The 20,237-nt window shown below is 35.9% G+C and overlaps 1 protein-coding gene across 3 annotated transcripts in view; it reads left to right on the forward strand.

Annotated features, from left to right (window-relative positions):
- The window catches only part of INTS6 (integrator complex subunit 6), an 85,962-nt gene that overhangs the window by 28,827 nt on the left and 36,898 nt on the right, over nt 1-20,237 (forward strand). Inside the window, exon 1 of one of the 3 annotated variants that reach the window (XM_070578811.1) lies at nt 2,178-2,397. The exons of the other annotated variants lie outside the window; for them this stretch is intronic. The gene's annotated coding sequence lies outside the window, so the exon portion shown is untranslated. Of the gene's footprint in view, nt 1-2,177; nt 2,398-20,237 lie in introns of those variants that run through there. 3 annotated transcript variants of the gene reach the window in all.

The raw sequence follows: 20,237 nt of genomic DNA on the forward strand, positions 1-20,237 counted from the left end.
CTATCCCTGGCTTAGGGCTTTTTATCCAACGGACTATATCGTATTCTATTATCCTTATTATGCTTTAATTCCTGGTTTGGATGTTCATAACTAGCATTATTTAAAAAAATATATGGTTGTATATATGTATTTGTGTGTATGTATACTTGACTCAGATGAGGGCAATTTATAAAGAATTGGTGATAGTTACACTTAATTTTTGCTTTCTAGAGAGTTGCTGCTAAAATAGTGTACAATTGTAAATTGTTCCAATTTTGAATTCTTAAAGTATATTTCAGATTAATTCAATAGTAACTTTTCTTGTGATGCATAGTAACTTTGGTTGTGTATAAGAATAGTGGTGCACCATACGTTTATAGTTAATACTACTATGTTCTAGGTACTGGGGACACAAGATAGAATTAAGCAAAGGCTCTTGCCACTAGAAAACGTATTGTCTTTGAAGATAGACAAGTAAATAAGCCTTTGTAATACTCTGAGATAAATCTCATGGCAGAAGTAACCAGAAGGTTCTGATAGAACATAAAGAGAGGAGCTAAATTTTGAGAGATGAGTAGGGAGTTGAGCTATGACATTGTAGGAAGAGAGTACAGTGTGCAAAAGTATGAAGGCATGAAAACAGTGTGTTGGGAGACTATAAACTAGTGGAGTATGGAAAGTGTAGGTGGGAGGAGTGGATGCTTGAAATGTAACTAGAGGCCAGATGATACCACCTTAAGGAGACTGGACATCATTTGTTAACATTTGCAGAGGAGGTATTGAAGATGTTAAGCAGGTGAGTCACAGGATCAGATTTGCATTTTAATGAGCTTGCTCTGCTAGCAAGGTGAAAGAAGATAGATTGATTGAAGCATGGTAAGCTGGGAAGAATTAGCAAACTACAGCAACAACCCAGGAAAAACATGGAGTGTGCTAAAACTAAGCCAGTGCTAGATAGGAAGGCAGAAATCTGAGAGATTAGCTAGCTATTCTAGTCAGGTCTTCAAAGATGGTAAGGGAGGAGAAAAAAAGCAGTGTTTGACCAAGGGTTCTGAACTCAGGGTCCAGGTTTGAGCTTCAGAGGTTTCTGTGAATTCTCTGAAAGCTTATCCAGACATTGTCTATCTGTGTGTATATACATTTTTCTGGAGGACAGAGGTCTATAGCTTTAATTATATTCTCAAACAAGTGAAAAAACACTAGTAGTATTTTGAGGTTTCCAACTTGGGAATCTATGTGGATGTTGGTAGTTTAACTGAAATGGGGATGTTGGATAAGTAATAGAAAGAAATATAAAATAATTGTTTGTTAGGGTATGAATGTATTAAAGGAATTATGAGCCAACTTTTAAAACAATAAGCTCAAAGACTTTTTCTTGCCTTTTAACGTTATGTCTTAGGAAAAGTATTTTATATTTAAAACAGAAATAAGCAGAATTTTATCTCTGGATTCTAATGGTTAAAATTTTTATTTTGAAGCAGATTAAATGTCTTAAGTCATCTTATTATTTATTTCTTGGATCTTTGAGTTTTTTAATCTAAGGCCATAGTGATGTGAACATTTAAAATGGCTTATTTCAAACAAGCATGAACATTGAAATTCAGAATGCTAGGACAAGAGCATTGTGGGTGTGGCGTACACCTTGTGCTAGTGTCAAGTGAGTTAAAGAGTATGCAAGCGGGATTCCTCTTCTGTTCATCAGTATGTAATTTAAGAATAGTAGTAGGTTGGCTTTAACTGCATTGGCAGTTTTCTGCTAAACTCAGTTAAAGTCAGCCTCTTAGGTGTATTTCATACTTCTCTAAGTCAGGTTACAATTTGAGAGCATGAAAAAATTGGGAGTTCTTGGGTTTCTTGATGAGGCACAGTAACATAAGCCTTAGGCTGCTAGTTGTTTATAGATACCTTCATATAACTATACTTATAGTTATTTTATGTAACTTCCACTTTAAATTGTTCTTTTCAAATGTAATACATATATTTTAAATTTTTTAGATTTGTATAATAGGAATACACTTTGTGCAGTGACTGGAACGATATTGAAACTATGATCTTTACATCAAGGCAAGGCTACAATTTGATCTAGACAAGGCTATTTTGGTATATTTTTCCCCACGCTCTGTCTTTTCAGGTTGAATTACTGATTTTTTCCCCCTTTGTTTTGTTTGTTGTGGTTTTGATGTTTTTTTTCCTTTCAGCTAAAGGAGCAGCCCAGTGGTTTTCAAGAAGTGCCAAAGTGCACTGATCTCATGATGACTGGTGCCTCAGGGAGGGTCATGATTCCTGGATACAGGATCGACCTGATCCTGGATGTCACTTCAAGCAGTCAGATCGTGGGGAAAAGCCTTGTCTAATGGCTAGCCTTCCTCAAAAGTCTGATGCTAGTCATCTCGGAAGGCCTCAGAAAAAGCCTTAAAGGTGAGCAGAGTAGAGTGTAGTTCTCTCTGGGGGCTGTGACTATTTGTTGGAGAATATGATTCAATATAGAATAATAACCCTATCCTGACAAATCCAGGTTGAACTGGTAAATTAACTTTAGTTTATAAACTTGTTGATGATGATGATCAGACCCCAACTTTGAGTTATTAGAAATTAGCCTCCTAACTTTAAGATCTGTAAAGGGAGGAATTTGCTATTTCCTGGCTCTTCAGAACCTTAGGTTAGTCTGTTGTCTTAAATGGAAACAGCCTACTATCACAGCTAAGAAACACCTTGGTTACAAAATTGCATTATGTTGTTAATAATGGATTAAAAAAAATTAGTGAAGTATTCTTTCAGTTTATATATTTATCATCTATCGATTGTATTTCAGGCAGTTGGGCTTCAGAATTTGGAAGGACAAATTTGCATTTGATTTGTCTGTTACAATTTTTAAAAACCATAGCCACCTTTGAAGCAGTTTGGATTTATGCTCATATTTTATTGCATTAAACTTGAAGAATATTAGTACTACCTGTATCATTCGAATAACATTTTTAGCCTCACAAAAAGATTCTTTAGAGATGTTTTGAGCTTTTTGGTTTGGGAAAAGTTTAATTTTAGGTCTGTTTTTCTGTGCTTTGAAGCACTTACAGAACCCAATATTCATATAATAGCCTGATAATAACCATGATGGCTAAATTTTGAAGTAAATTCTAAAACTTGACCTAAGAGGGGCCGGCCTTGTGGTGCAGCAGTTAAGTGTGCACGTTCGGCTTCAACGGCCTGGGGTTTGCCGGTTCGGATCCCAGGTGGGGACATGGCACCACTCATCGAGCCATCTTGTGGCAGGTGCCCCGCATAGAAAGTAGAGAAAGATGGGCACAGATGTTAGCTCAGGGCTAGTTTTCCTCAGCAAAAACAGGAGGATTGGCAGCAGATGTTAGCTCAGGGCTGATCTTCCTCAAAAAAAAAAAAAAAAAACAAACAGAAAAAACACCTTGTCCTAAGACTTACTAGGATTTTTTTTATTGTCACCTATATTATGTATACATATTATATAAAAATATATAAATTATAAAAAATATATATTATATAAAAATAATATGGGTATGTGCCATCCCCAATGTATGTACATTTTTACATTTAGAAATTATATATATCAGTGCTATACTAGTGTTAGAAAATGTATATAAAATAGAAATATAAATTTTAAAAGATGAGATGAAAAAACTTAATACAAAGGAAGTTCTGATATTTTGTTTCCCACACCGTGCATCATGATGTATACCAGGGGTTGGCAAACTTTTTTTAAAGGGCCAGATAGTAAATATTTTAGACTTTTCAGCCCATATGGTCTCTCTTGGAACTACTCAGTTTCACTAGTGTAGGGCAAAAGCAGCTGTTGACACTATGTTAAATGAACGAATCTGGCTGTCTTCAATAAAATTTTATTTACCAAAACAAGCTGTGGGCTAGATTTGACTGGTGGGCCATAGTTTTCTGTACCCTGGAGTTATACCGTTTTGTAGACCACTGCCTTAGGCCTTGAAATTGTGTTGTATGACTTCTGTTAGGTACTTTTCACGATTAGTTTTAGAGTGCAGTTGATCTTCCTTAATGAAGTGAGCAGAAGAATACTAGTAGTTAGAATGTATTCAGTTCAATTGAACAAATACTTATTGAACACCAATGATGTTCAGACACAAGGTTATGTGCTGGGATCATGACTTTGGTAAGAGAGAGAGGTACACTGCTGTGGCATGGCATAAGAAATAAAATGGTTACAGCACAGCTGCTGAGAAAGTGAGTCTGGCACTGGGAATTGATGTCTCAAGTTGGACTTGGAAAGATTAATTCAAGATTGCAAAGTTGGTAGGTGCAAAGTCATAAAGGTGATAGGAGAGAGCATAGGGGAACCATATGTGCCTCAGTACTGATAGTTGGCAGTGTTCGAGAAAGAAGCAGCAGGAAACGAGATGGGACAGAATGGCGTCGCCCATTGTGTATTCTCTGCCAAGGAAATTGGACTTTGCCTTATAGGTGGATGGTAAGCACTGAAGAGATTTTAATAGAGGAGAAAGTGATCAGATTTGGATTTTAGAAAGATGCTGGCAGTAGTGTAGAATATAGAGGAGTCAATATTTTTGGCAACTCTTTTTTTTTTTTTAACCTCCTTGTAAAAGAGGACACAATTGTTTTTGGGTTGGGTTGTTTTATACCAGAAAAATAAAGATGTGCTACATGCATGAACCTCCAAAACTTTATGGTAGATGCAAAAGACCACATATTGTATGATTCTATTTTTATGGAATATCCATAAAATAGATTAGTGGTGGCCTTGGTGTAGACTGGGGACTGACTGCAAATATGCATGAGGGATCTTTTTGAGTGTTGGAAATGTTCTGTAACTGAATTGTGGTGATGGTTGTTAGAATTCTGTAAAATTTAAATAATTGAATTGGACACTCAAAATGGGTGAATTTTATGGTAGGTAATTATACCTAATAAAGTTGTTAAAAAATTAGAAAGACCTAAACTTTGACGTTTGTTGCAGTAAAACTTTGTTAAAGAAATTATTTCTATATTGCTGATTGCCAAGTAATTGCTCTTTCCTCTAAACAAATAATTGATCTTGAATGACTAGAACCAAAAAAAGGTGTTTTTTTAATAACTTAAAAGGTATACATTGTAACTATAAAGTGTAACAGTAGGAACTACCAGCTAAATAAATCAGATTGTTAACTCAATTTTATAAAATTCACTTTGGCTTTAATAATTTTTTAGTTTTACTTTCCTTATTAAATATCATATGAGGAAAATCATCTTAAATGCTTATATTGGATAATATTAATAAAAAGCTAGAAATAGCCTGAGGGAAATATATTTGATTTTTTTTTTTCAAGGAAATAACTTGGTAAAGAAAGAACCTGAAATACGATGATTTTAAATTTATAAGGTGTTTCCCTATAATCTTGAGAGTCATAAAAAATGATAAAAAGAATAGAAAACAATTAGAAAATGCTTAGTTTCATTCAATAAATATTTATTAAGGGCCTACTAGATACTAGGCACTGTTTCTTAGAAACAGATTGTAAAAGATTCTTACTGTGTTACTTCCTTTTGTTCCCGGCTGTCAAAATAGTTTATGAGGTTGAGCAGTAATCATTAAGAAAATATGTATAAAACTTAATCATATTACTTTTTATTGTTTACAAGGAAACTTCAAATCTTAACTATTCCCAATTCTGTAAGAGTGAGGAAAATGTGTCTAGTATAGCTGATTCCCAAGTTAGAGACAGAGCTGGGACTTGACCATTTTTTCTTTTTACTTCACATCTGTTGCTCTTTACATTCTAGAGTGAGATTTAAAAACAAAAACAAAAAACAGTACTGCATAAGGATAGACATACAGATGAATGGATAAAATTGAGAGTTCAGAAACAAACCCATACATTTATGGTCAATTGATTTTCAACAAGGGAGCCAAGATAGTTTAATGGGGAAAGAATAATCTTTTCAACAAATGGTACTGGACAACTGAATATCCACACTTGGGAGAGTGAAGTTGAGCCCCTGCTTGACACCATATACAAAAATGAAATAAAAATGGACGGGCAACCTAAATGTGACAGCTAAAAACTCTTAGAAGAAAAAACATAGATGTAAATATTCATGATTCGGATTAGGCAGCAGTTTCCTAGATGTGACCCCAGAAGCACACCCATAGAAGAAGTAGATAAATTTGAGTTCAACAAATGAAAAACGTTTGTGCTTCAAAGGATACTGTCAAGAAAAGACAGTAACAAAATAGGAGAATATATTTGCAAATCATATATCTGATAAAGTCCTAGTATCCAGACTATAAAAAGAACTATTACAACACAAAAATGAAAAGACAAGCCAATTAAGAAATGGGCAAAGGATTTGAAAAGATGTTTCTCCAACAAAATATACAGTGGCCATGAAAAGATGTTCACCATTATTAGTCATTAGGGGAATGCCAATTGAAACCATAATGTGATACCACTTCACACCTACTATAATGGCTATAATAAGGAAGATGGATAATAACAAATGTTAGTGAGACTGTAGATAAAGTAGAACCCTCATACGTTGCAGGTGGGAATGTGAAATCATACAGCTGCTCTTGAAAAAAGTTTGGCAGTTCTTTAAGAAGTTCAACACAGAGTTATCCTATGACCCCAAAGTTCCACTCCTCAGTATGTACCCAAGAGAAATGAAAGCATGTCCATATAAAATGTCATATCAGCATTATTTATCATAGCCCAAAAGTAGAAACAACCCAATGTCCATCAACTGATGAATGGATAAACAAAATGTGGTATATCTATACAATGGAATATCATTCAGCCTTAAAAACGAATGAAATTCTGACACTACTACATGGATGAACCTTGAAAATATGCTAAATGAAAGAAGCTAGACACAAAAGGCCACTTACTGCATGATTCTATTTATATGAAATGTCCAGAATAGAAAATTCCATAGAAACAGAAATAATGGCTGCTAGGTGTTGGGGGTAAGTGGAGATGTTAATGGGTATGGGGTTTTTTTTGGGGGTGATGAAAATGTTCTGAAATTAGATAGTGGTGATAGTTGTATAGCTCTGCCTCCCTGGTTTAACCATTCTAAAGAAATGAAATAGCACAAATGGAAAAACTCATATCTTTACCCACCCCATACCCCATTTCCCTCTCTAGTGACTTTCTTAATTTTCTTATTTCTTTTGGCAGCAAAATTGAAGATCATTTCTGATGTCTCCTTGACTTCCCTACCTCCTTTTTACTCCTTAATGTATTACAATCTGGCTTCTGATTCTACCATTCTTAATAAGGTCACTAATGACTTCCTCGTATTCCAAATCCAATCATTGGTTTCTAATTTTTCTCTTTTCCTGAAGTATTGCCAGCACTATTGAACACTCTTTCTTAAAGTTTCTCTTCGCTTCTGGGAGTACACTCTCCTGGCTTTCCTTTGGCTTTCTCTTCTGTTTTAATCCTTGATGTTAGTTTATTGGCCTGTCCCTTAACACTTGTTACTGGTTTAATCTTGGATTTTTTTTCTTCCCTTTTTATTTGACACACTCCTCTTGGGCATTTCATTCATACCCACAGCTTCATCCATCAGTATGTATGGATTCCCATCTATAAACAGATTCCCAAGATTTGTTTTGCTAGGCTTTATCTCTTTTTTTTAAACTTTTCTTATTTTTAATTTTTGATATGATAAACATCACTAGCTGGATATAACCCATGTAAACAAAAACTTATGGGCCTGCAATAATTTTTAAGCGTACAAATAGTGTCAAAGTATAAACTGTACTGCTGCTCTTGGGGGTGTATATATATATATATTTTTTTAATTGAGGTATAATTGACATATAACCTTAAATTTGTTTTGGGTATACTACATAATGATTTGATATTTGAATATATTGCAAAACAATTACCACAATAAGTCTAGTTAACATAGATCACCATACATAGAAAAAATTTTTTTTTCTTGTGATGAGAGCTTTTAAGATCTACCCTCAGCAAATTTCAAATATATAATACAGTGTTATTAACTATAGTCACCATGCTGTACATGACATCCCCATGACTTATTTATTTTATAACTGGAAGTTTGTACCTTTTGACCACTTTTGCCCATTTTGCCCACTCCCACCTGCCTTTATCTTTGTTTTTGGTTTTTTTCCCTAAGATTTTATTTTTTCTTTTTTCTCCCTAAAGCCCCCCGGTACATAGTTGTATATTTTTAGTTGTGGGTCCATCCAGTTGTGGCATGTGGGATGCTGCCTCAGCATGGCTTGATGAGCGGTGCCATGTCTGGGCCCAGGATTCGAACTGACGAATTTCGGTCAATTCGTCGACCGAATTTCCTGGGTTGCTGAAGAGGAATGCACGAACTTAACCACTAGGCCACGGGACCGGCCCCATCTAACTGAGCTTTGATGCTGTTTAGGCATTCTCCCTTTTCCCCTTATTTTCTACCTTGGGATATCTGTACTCTCTAACTGGGTATAAAAGACCTTTATGATTTGATTACAAAATTTCCCAGAATGGTTTATTTGGTTTATACTGTCTCTAAGTGCTTCACCAACACTGAACTGTCCCCATTGTTCCTTAAGTACATCGCACTCTTTTATTTATCAGTACCTGTTCCATAATTCTGGAATGCTTCCTATCTCTTCCCACCTTTCTCTCCCCCAAACCTACTCAGTATTTGTTGAGACGCTGGTTAAATGCTACCTTCTGTGAAACTTTTAGGCATTTAGTTGCACTTTCTTCTCTGCACTTCTGGGCTTAGTTCTTGTCACTGTTACCCAGTTTGTATTCATTATGTTACTTGTTTACTTATCTTAATGCCACTAGACTTTGTGCTGGGCTGCTGGCAGGCCTTTTCAGTTTGGAAACTCATATCCTTAAAGTTTCAGAAATGTTATTATTTCTTTGGCAATTTTTTTTCTCTTCTGTGTCTCTATTCTTTCTGGCTATCAGACATCTGACTTGATCCGTTATCATCATCATCATATCATCATGATTATTTATCTTTTCTCTCCTACTTCCATCTTTATCTTTGTTGTTATTTCTTGGAGTTTTCCTTAACTGGGTTGGTCAAGGGGGCCTGGCTTTTGCCAAGGTTTGTATATTTGTTTATTGAGGTGAAAATTAATAACATAAAATTAATCATTAAAAGTGAACAGTCAGTGGCATTTAGTACATCCCTTCCTTGTTAATAAAACTCCTCATACTAGGCAGAAATATAAAGGTGCTGTAACAGAGTGCATTGGTTCTTCTCTAATCCCAAGCAGCAAATTCTAGGATAGGCAGATTTCTTTCATAGACCTTTTCTTGACCAGATAATTTCGGTTTGGGTATCCTTGGATTTTAAACTGTTGTTCTTGGAAATAATCAGAAAAATAACTGAGGATTATGATTGCTGAAGGGTAAAACCTTAGGGAGAGAAAGGAAGTTGAAGGACTAAATCTTGAGTCTTAGAACTATTTCTATGTCTGTTCGGAAGGAGAAAACTGAATCTATAAGGGCCTTTATATGGGTGTGGGTTTTTTTTTTTGTTATTATTTGTTAGGAGTAAGAGCTAAGGCTATATTTTATTTTAGGAAGGAGTTTAAGAAATACTCAGTTTCACTGAAAATGTTAAAATTTTACTTCAAGCTTTTTTCCATCTATGTTATCCAAGCAAATCTGAGTAATTGGGACTAGTCTGGGGCTTGGTCCTGGAGGTGCCAGCTTTCTATTTATTAAATCACAAAGGCGTTTAGCATTAGTTTGATTAGAATGTCTGCTTCCCTGCCTTTAATGCACATACTGTGCTCTTTGAATGCATATTTTCTGCAACAAAGCAAAACAAATTGACAAGCATCTAGTTGAACCTTCAAAGATCCTGAAAAGCTTCTGGCAAGGTATATTTTTTAGGATATTGGTGCAGCTGCTGTAATTGGGACACAGGTTAATAGTGGCTTAAAAAGATACAAAGCTTCTTTTTCTCTCACATCAAAGATGGAACTGGTTAGTGGTCTGGGAAGTAGGCTGGTTCTGCTCCATGCTATTGTCTAGGCCCCCAGATTCCTTCTACTTTGTTGCTCTGTGTTTGCTTCTATCTGAATGGTTGATACTAGTTTTACAACACATCCTAGTTCAGCGCTGTAACTGAATTTCAGCCTGTGGGAACAAGTAAAGAGTGTGGAAAGCAGGCAGCTTCCTAATATGAGCAAGACCTAAAACTTGTATATGGCTGTTGCAGTCAGAGTCCATCAGCCAGAACTTGGCCACACTTACTGCAAGGCAGAGTGGAAAATGTAATCTCTGCTTGGGTGGCCATGTGTCCAGCTAAGATTTAGGAGTTTTGATTAGGAGGAAAGAGAGATTAGATTTTGAGGGGCTTTTATCAGTTTCTGAAAAAGAGACGGTAAAGAAATTATACCTTAAAAGCTTTGGAAACTTCTTTACTTTCTAGTATGACAGCTTGTTCTAAGTTTATCTTGTGCATTTTTGCTCCAGACCTGGAATCATATGAGGTATTAGGAAATGTTATATGATACCATAACCTGGGTGATCGTTGCTGTTGAGTTGGCCATTGTTTTGGGGCCTTTTTAGTGGACACAATTAGGATTTTTTTTTTTCTGAAAGAGAAGATAGGTCATAAATTCGCACTAGTATTTCCAGTTGAAATTTAAGGTAGGTATTTAAAATGTACTGGCTACAGAATGTGTTCGTGTCATAAAGACCTAGGTTTAATTCCTGGCTTTGCAACTAATTAGAGATGTAACCTAATTATCTCTTGTTCTAAGCTTCAGTTTCCTCATCTTTAAAAAGGGGATAATAATTGTATCTCATGGTTCTTGTAAGATTAAATGAGATAATAAGTGCTTAAGAAATTTTACTGTTTTTATTATTCTCTATCATAGTACAAAAAGGAGAGACTCCTAATTCTTCTTGTAGGGGTCAGAGAAGACTTGCCCATGAAGGTAATGCTGGTGCTAAGGAAAGATTGGGTCATAATGGGATGTAGAGGTTTCATTAGAAAAATATCAGGGACCTGGACTCACTGGGGGGTGTGATGTGCATTAGCCAAGACTGGGTCAGAGGTTTCTGTTTTGACGTTTGAAAAGAAAAGCAAACCTTGTTCCCTTAATGCATTTAGCATAGTGTATTAATAATTGCGTAGTAATTTGTGTGCTTATTTGGTTAACGTCAGCCTGCCTTCCAGCTAGCTCCACAAGGGTGAGGACTGTCCTGTCTTCCCTTTGCTTACCATTGTAACCCCAGTGCCTGGCACAGAGTAGTCACTCAGTTGATATTCATATCCTGAGTGAACTTTTACAGAATTTACAAATACCACAAAATTTAGCATTTGATTATATATATTATTCTGCAGTTATTTCATAATTGTTACCTTATCCCTATCTCTACTAACTGACCTTCTTTAAAATCAGTAACTTTTAATACTATGCAGATTTTTGCCATTTATCCATGAACTGACAGCGTTCTTTGTAAGTTTTTATTGAAAGAGTGAATTAATGAGTGAATTTGCTGGTGCTCTATTCTGGATCCAGTTCTCAGCCACGTTGTGAAATATGTGCCAAGTAATTTATTGTTAAGAGCTTAAAGTACTTCAAATTTCCCTTATCATGGAGCCACTCTGATGCTTCCATCTTGATATATTGCCTTAAGTGGGAGAGAGCAGAGTACATAGTTAGATTATCCTCCGAAGAATTAATTCTAGTACTCCCATGGTAGTGTGTGTGTGTGCGCACCTGTGCATGTGCATGCATATCTTTGGTGTCCCAAGATATGGCAAAGATTGATAATGAGTATTCTCACCTGGATCTTTAGAGAGGCTCTCTTAGAAGGAGGCAGCATGGTATAATAAAGGCACCAGACTCCAAATTAAATGGTACATGTGTTCTAGAGCCTTTGCTTTTCTCTTTTCTTTTTTGCCACTAAATATATGGTACTCAAAATTTGCATTTGCATTTATTTCCTTTGTTGTTTTTATCCCCTTTGTTTAGCTATAATTTATATGCAATAAAATATAGCAATTTCAAGTATAAAATTTGATGAGTTTTGACAAATGTAAACATTGTGTTATTAATAGTACAATAACCATATAAAACAAATCCATCAGTTCAAAAAAGTTATCTTATATTCCTTTGCAGTTACTTTCTATCACCGTCCCCTGAAAACCACTGATCTGCTTTCTGTCAGTGTATATGTATAGTTTTGCCTTTTCTAGGATTTCACATAAGTGGAATCATACAGTGTATAGTCTGTTGTATCTGGCTTTTTTCACTTAGCGTAATGCTTTTGAGATTCATACTGTTGTTGCATGTATTAGTAGTTTAATCCTTTTTATTGTTGAGTAGTATTCCATTGTATGACTATACTACAATTTGCTTATCCATTTACCAGATACAATATTTGGTTTTTTTCCTTTTTTTTTTTGACCGTTATGAATAAAGCTATTGTGTACACTGGCGTACAAGTCCTTTTTTAGACATGTTTTCGTTTCTCTTGGATATATACTTGGGAGTGCAGTTGGTGGGTCGTATGGTAAGTGTATATCTAACTTTATAGGAGACTGTCAAACTGTTTACTAAGGTGGCAGTACTCTTTTGCATTTCCACCAGCAATGTATGAGAGTTGTAGTAGCTCTGTACCCTTCCAACACTTTTTTTAGTCTTTTAAATTTTAGACAATATGTAGGTGTGCAGTGCTATCTCATTTTGGTTTTAGTTTGCATTCCCTAATGACTGATGACATTGAACATCTTTTCATGTGCTTATGTACCATCTTTATATCTTCTTTGATGAAGTGAATGTTCTGATTTCTTGCCCATTTTTTACTGGTTGGTTGTTTTGCTATTATTGAGTTATAAGTCTTTTACATTTTCTGGATACAAGTCCTTTATTGGATGCACGTTTTTAAATATTTTCTTTCAGTCTGTGGCTTTCCTTTTCATTTTTCATAGTGTATTTTGAAGAGCAAGTTTTTTTTTTTACAAATGTAGATTTTAAAGATTTGATTTGATTTTTTTATTTTTCCTTCTTCTCCCTGAAGCTCCACAGTACGTAGTTGTATATTTTAGTTGTGGGTCCTTCTAGTTGTGGCATGTGGGATACTGCCCCAGCATGGCTTGATGAGTGGAGCTAGGTCCAAGGCCGGGATCCGAACTGGCGAAACCCTTGGCCGCCAAAGCAGTGTGCAAACTTAGCCACTCAGCCATGGGGCCCACCCCAAAGAACAAATGTTTTAAATTTATTTTTTTCTTTTGTAGTTTGTGCTGTCTGTGTCCTATTTCAGAAATCTTTGCCAAACCCAATGTTACTAAGATTTTTCCCCTATATTTTCTTCAAGGAGTTTTATAGTGTGAATTTTTACTTTTAGGGTCATGATTCTTTTAGAATTTTTATGTATGATGGGAGGAAAGTGTTGAGGTTCATTTTTTTTCACCATCACTAACTAATTGTATCAGTACCATTTGTTGAAAAGATAATCCTTTCCCCCACTGAATTGCCGTGGCATCTTTGTCGAAAGTCAGTTGGCCACATATTTGTGTGTCCATTTCTGGACTTTCTGTTCTTTTGCTCTCTATGTCTGTCTTTTGCCTATACAACACTCGGCTAGTGTAGCTTTAAGTCTTGAAGTCGGTTAAAGTCTCCAACATTTTACTTTTCAAAATTGCTTTGTCAATTCTAGGTCCTTTGTATTTCTGTATAAATTTAGAATCAGCTTGTTAATTTTTATGTGAAAGCCTACTGCACCTTTGATTGGAGTTGAATTGAATCTTTAAATTAATTTGGGGGAAATCAACATTTTATATTATTGGTTATTCTGATCCATGAGCATGGTATATCTCTCAGATTTTTTAAGTGATTTTTTTCAGCAGTTTGTAGTTTTCATTATAAAAGTTTTGCACATATATTTTGATGCTATTGTAAAAAGTTTTTTTTAACATTCAATTTCTGATTATTTGTTGCTGGTACATAGAAATACAGTTGATTTTTGTATGTTGACCTCGCATTCTTTAGCCTTCCTAAATTCATTTATTATCTAGTAGCTTTTTCTATATTTCTTGGAAGTTTTTGCGTACAAAATCATGTTGTCTGTGACTATAGATAGTTTTACATCTTTGTTTCCAATAGCTGTCTGCCTTTTGTTTCTTTTTCTTGCCTTCATGTACTGGTAGAAGTGGTGAGAACAGACATCTTTGCCTTCTTCCTGATCTTGGGAGATGGGGTGGGGAGTGAAACCTTTCACCATATAAGTGTGATGTTAACTGTAGGTTTTTTGTATATTCTTTTTATCAGGTTGTGGAAGTTCTCCTTTGTTCGCAGTTTGCTGAGGGTTTTTTTTAAAAATCATGAATGGGTATTGAATTTTGTCAGATGTTTTATGCATATGTGAAGATGATCATGTGATTTTTCTTTTTTAATGTTGTTAATGTAGTGAATTACACTGATTAATTTTTAATGTTAAACCTTGTATGTGTTTGTGTGTGTGTGTGCATCTTCCTGTTATATATTTTATAGATGAGGAAACTAATGCACAAAAGTGGTGATTTAAGTAATTAGATATAGGAACCCAGAAAGCAGCAATCTGAAATTATATACTGTAAGGTCCAGCAGAAAAACACATTTTAGTAGGATGACAGTATATGGCACAGTGTAAACCTTAGGTGGGAATCCAGTTATGTAACAAAGATGTAGCAAAGTGGGAGAATGTGGGTTTATTTTATTTTATTTCTTTTTAAAGATTGGCATCTGAGCTAACACCTATTGCCAATCTTCTTTTTTTTCTGCTTTTTCTCCCCAAATCCCCCAAGTACATAGTTGTATATTTTAGCTGTGGGTCCTTCCAGTTGTGGTATGTGGGACGCCACCTCAACGTGGGCTAATGAGCAGTGCCATGTCCACGCCCAGGATCCAAACTTGTGAAACTGGGCTGCCGAAGCCGAGCTTGCAAATTTAACCACTTGGCCACAGGGCCGGCCCCCGCGAATGTGGGTTTAAATCTCGGTTTTTCTAGAACCTGCAGTAGCTTGGACAAATATATCAGTCTCTTTGCATCAAGGTTTCCTTATCCTCCTCCCACCCCCAAATGATAATTCTGTATTTCTTTGATGCTAAGAAATATTATCTACCCATTCCCTACCTACTTCAGCATTTCTTTTTTTTTAAAAATTTTTTCTTAATTTTAACTTTAATTTTTTTCCTTCTTCTCCCCAAAGCTCCCCAGTATGTAGTTGTACATTTTAGTTGTGGGTCCCTCCAGTTGCGGCATGCAGGACACTGCCTCGGCGTGGCCCGATTAGCGGTGCCAGGTCAGCGCCCAGGATCTGAACTGGCGAAACCCGGACCGCCAAAGCAGAGCGTGCAAACTCAACCACTCTGCCACAGGGCCATCCCCTCCTTTCAGCATTTCTGAAATTAGGAGAAGTTTCTTAGCTTTCAGCTGCGAAGTTACCTTTGATGGACTTTTATCTGGTACTGCCTGTGTGGGTGCATATTTAGGCATGGGCGTGGGTCATTTAGCTCTCACTTGGGCTGAATGATTTGCTTTGCTAGCACTTCATGTTAGATGAAATTTTCGTATTTTATTTAAAAGAGTTGAAATATTTCAGTTTAAGTAACATGAACATTTGGCTAATAATTAGTTTACAGGAGAGCTAGTAATAAAAGCAAGACTTCTTATTCTCATTTTTCTTTCCACGGAAGCTTTTAATTGCTTGCGTATGTGATTTGTTGTGTTGGTTACTCATATATGTCCAATTTTTAAAAACTTTTAGGGGACAGCCCTGCGGCTGAGTGGTTAAGTTTGCACATTCTGCCTCGGTGGCCCAGGGTTTTGCCAGTTCAGATTCTGGGTGCAGACATGGCACCGCTCATGAGGTCATGTTGAGGCAGCATCCCACATAGCACCGCCAGAGCCACTCACAACTAGAATATACAACTATGTACTGGGGAGCTTTGGGGAGAAGGCAAAAAAAAAAAAAGAAAAGATTGACAACAGATGTTAGCCCAGGTGCCAATCTTAAAAAAAAAAACCCTTTTACTGTGGAACTTTCAAACATGCACAAAAGTAGGGAAAATAAAATAATAAACCTCAAGAGCCCTTACCCAGCTTCAATAATGATCCACATTTTGCTGGTCTTGTTTTATCTGTTCTGCCCCTACCCCGATACATGCTTTTTGGGGAATATTTTATAGTAAATTCCAGACACTGTATCATGTCCTCTATAAATACTTCCATATGCATCTTTAACATATAAGGACATCTAAATATATATATCTACATCAGCAATGTTTTATAGCCTAACAAAATTTTAACTTATTTTAATAAATTTTACTAAATTTAAATATTATCAATTTTAACTAAATTTATCTTTATAGCTTAATGACAATTTTAAGAGGTCCAATAAATAATATAATATCCAATCTATAGCTCAGTTTTCCCACTTGTCTCAGAAATGTCAACATTTTGTTTGAATCAGAATCCAAACATGGTTCACGTATTATATCTGATTGTTATATGTTTTTAACCAGAAGTCTCGTAGAGGTTTAACATAAATTTGGATTCATAATTTTTCCTTAAAATTTTTTTTTAAAGATTTAAATTTTTTTCTTTTCTTCCCCAAAGACCCCTGGTACATAGTTGTATATATTTTTTTTAGTTTTAGGTCCTTCTAGTTGTGGCATGTGGGATGCCGCCTCAGCACTGCTTGATGAGCGGTGCCATGTCCATGCCCAGGATCCAAACTGGTGGAACCCTGGGCTGCTGAAGCAGAGCACGCTAACTTAACTGCTCAGCCATGGGGCCGGCCCCCCTTAAAAATTTTTTAAGGAAATTATTACCTTATGGTGAGTTAGTATTGAGACAGAAAAAATATGATACATATAATAAATCAGCTCACATACAACAGGCAGTTGCAAATAGAGGCAGTTGAAATTGCCAAATTTCTGAGATGAGAGGTAAAACTTTAAAAGCTATGAGATGGTATTATGACTGTTTTACTGATTATGAAGATTACTGAGGAATCAAACATCTGTCCAAAGCCAGCTTTTTAAAGAGAAGCACTATATCACCAAGTAATTTATGATTGACATAAAGAGAATACATACAAAAATATTCTAAGACTAATACTAGTAGACTTTGATATACCTTGAAATTACACTATTCAAACTAAAGGTGCTCAAGAGGTCAAGATCATAAGCACAGGCTGTAAAATATGACTCTGATGTTCTGCTTAACTTCTAATGGCCGAAAGGGATTCAGAAGAACTTCTAGACCCAGCGTGGAGACTTAGACTCAAACTCTGTGGTACTCAAACTCTATGAAGCTCTGTGATATGGAAGAAGAAAGGGATATGCACTTGTGTGGATAATTATGTGCTATTGTTGGAAAAGTTTTTATGTATGTTTAATGTTAAATTTTGGGGAAGTGAAGAAATGTATTAAATCGATGATACATTTTAGAGTCTGAGTTATAGGTAATTGGTATGTTGGAGGATTAAATGAGATGATTCAAGCAGGATATCTAATTGAAACCTTGTTACAGAGTTCAGTCAGTGATGGAATTGCCAGTCTGTTAATTTGCTGTGTGATTTTGGGTAATATTTGGTGTGAACAAGAGTTCTTTAAGTCTTTTTATCTCCCTACTTCTTTGAATTAGGGAAATATTATTGTTATTTTTAGGAGGCACAGTCTGTTTCCAGAAGTTAGGGACATATATAATTTACTGTTGAAAGTTTGTTGATAAGTTTTTTTGCTTGAAGCATTTAGTGCTTTCAGTTACCTACAAAATAATGGCCCACAAAATGATTCACAGAGCTTTCACTGTATTATTATGTTTTAAGTTTCTTTATCAAGGTGCTTTAACTTAACCTTCTGATCTGTTTATAATTTATTCCAGTTTAAATGTTTTATGTTAGATGCTGAATAATTTGAAATATTATTTAATGGTTATGTGTAGTTATACATTGGAGTTGATAACACTATTGTACATCTTTTGAGAAAAATACTCTTTTCTGCTGTGTGTGTATGTATTTGGAACTGAGTTTTATAGTTTTTTAAAAAAATTACGGCTCATATATTACAGTACTGTGTTATTATTTTGAACATGTTCAAATGTTTGAACATGAATCATCACTATAATAGAGGTAGAGAAAGCATCAGGGCATTAGGACATATCATATTCTATATTTTTTTTCCTCTGTAATTGTCTTTGGTATCAGTCCCTTGCTTTTTGCTTTCATTAATCTGTTTCTTCCTTTCATTCCTATTCTTTTTGCTATCAATCACCTTAGTACTTTCCTTAAACTATTACAGTAGCTCCTTAACTTGTCTTGGTTCCCTTCAATCTGTCATACTATGGCAATCATTATTCTAAAGCACACTACTCAAGTGTATTATTCTACAGTTCAAAATGTTTCATTGCTTTCCATTGTCCACTAGATTCTCAATATCCTTCACTAAGTTGTATACCCTTCACTAAGTTGCCAGTTACCTTATTTATTCATCTATCCATTTATTCATTAAGCCATATTTACTGTGTCTCTTCTGTGAGCCAGACACTGAGCTAGGCTCTGAGGATCAAATGGTGAGTGAAAACAAGCAGGTGCTCTGCCCCCATGGGTCAAGATGAAAAGACAAACATTAGTAACAATATCACGTAGATAAAAGTGGAATTGCAATTATTATATATCACGCAAAAAGGAGGAATATATGCTATGAGAGCCTACAATAAGGGTGCACTAGATCTAGTCAATGTTGTCATGGAAAGCTAAGATCTGAAGAGATGAGTAGGATTTATTACACAACAAGTGGGAAGGATGGTCATACTGGGCAGAGGGACTGTACGAAGGCTCTTTCCCAAAGGGAGTATGTTTTAAGAACAAGGGACTGGAAGAAGGCTTATGTGACTTGGAGCATAAAAGAAGAGGTATCATTGTACAAAATGGAAAAGAAGGTTGGGTTTGACCACACAAGGGGCTTTGAGGCCATCCTAAGTAATGTTGTTATTTACATAAAAGCAATAGGAAGCCGTCCAAGAGTTTTATTTGGAAGTCAGGGGCAGGGGAGGGGAAGATAAGTGGATGTTGGAAGATCAGTTAGGCATTGTTGCATTAGTCCTGACAAGAGCTTGGCCAAGGAGATTCGTGATGGTAGAAGAGACAGAAAGAAGCAACAATATCAAGAGATATTTAGAAGGTTAAATTGACTAGATTTGCTGACATTATTGCATTTGGGGGTAGAAGGAGGAAGGAGATGGTTTCTTGCAAAACTGGATAGATTATGGTGCCATTCACTGAGCTAGGAAATGTTGAAAGAGTCCCATTTTGGGTGGAGAAAAATCATGAGTTCAGTTTTGAACATGTTGAGTTTGAGGTACTTTGAGCCATTCATGAGGGAATGTTAAGTAGGCAAAAGAATATTTGGTGCTCCGAAGAAAGATCTAGGCTGGATGTATAAAATTTTTAAATATTATCTGAGTATAAATAGTAATTGAAGCTCCGGGTAGGTGGGTTGAGGGTCTAGAGTATAAATTGGCCAGCGCTTAAGACTGATCCTTGATGATCTACAGCATTTAATGGCTAGGTTATTGGAGGTTGAATCTGGAGTGGAACACAGAAGAGCAGCCAGAGAAGAGGAAGAAAAACATGAGAATATTTCAGTGTGAAAGCCAAAGGAAGAGTGTCTAGAAGAGTGGTAAATAGTTTTGAATACTGCTGGGAAGCCAAATCTGAAAAATCTCCACTAGATTTAATGACTCCTTTAGTTATCTATTTCTGTGTAACAAATCATCCTAAATCTTAGTGGCTTAAAACAGCAACAGTTTATTATTTCTTAAGATTCTGTAGGTTGGCTTCCTTCAACTAGGGGCTTAGCTGGAGCTGGAACATCCAAGATGGCCACATTTATATGTCTGGGGCTTTGATGCACTGTTGCCTGGGCATCTTGCTTCTTGTCCCTGTGGCTTCTGTCTCTCCATGTGATCTCTTATCAATCAGTAGTCTGGTTCAAGCTTCTTCACACGGCAGCCGGCTCCCAAGGGGGTAACAACGAAGCTGTGAGGCCTGTTAAGGCTTAGGCCTGGAACACTTTCACCACACTCATCTACCACAAGGACCAAAAGAAGATCATTAATGTCTTAGAGTGGGAGTTGTTTTAGTAGAGTGAAAAGACTAGGAAATGACTAGCAGATGAAGAAAAATTCCTTATCATTTCTCTATATTTTCTCTAAGCTTGATCCTTTGGATTAGGCTACTAATTTCCTGAATGCTTCCTATTATGT

This window comes from Equus przewalskii, chromosome 16 (assembly GCF_037783145.1).
Source record: "Equus przewalskii isolate Varuska chromosome 16, EquPr2, whole genome shotgun sequence".
Taxonomy (NCBI): domain Eukaryota; kingdom Metazoa; phylum Chordata; class Mammalia; order Perissodactyla; family Equidae; genus Equus; species Equus przewalskii.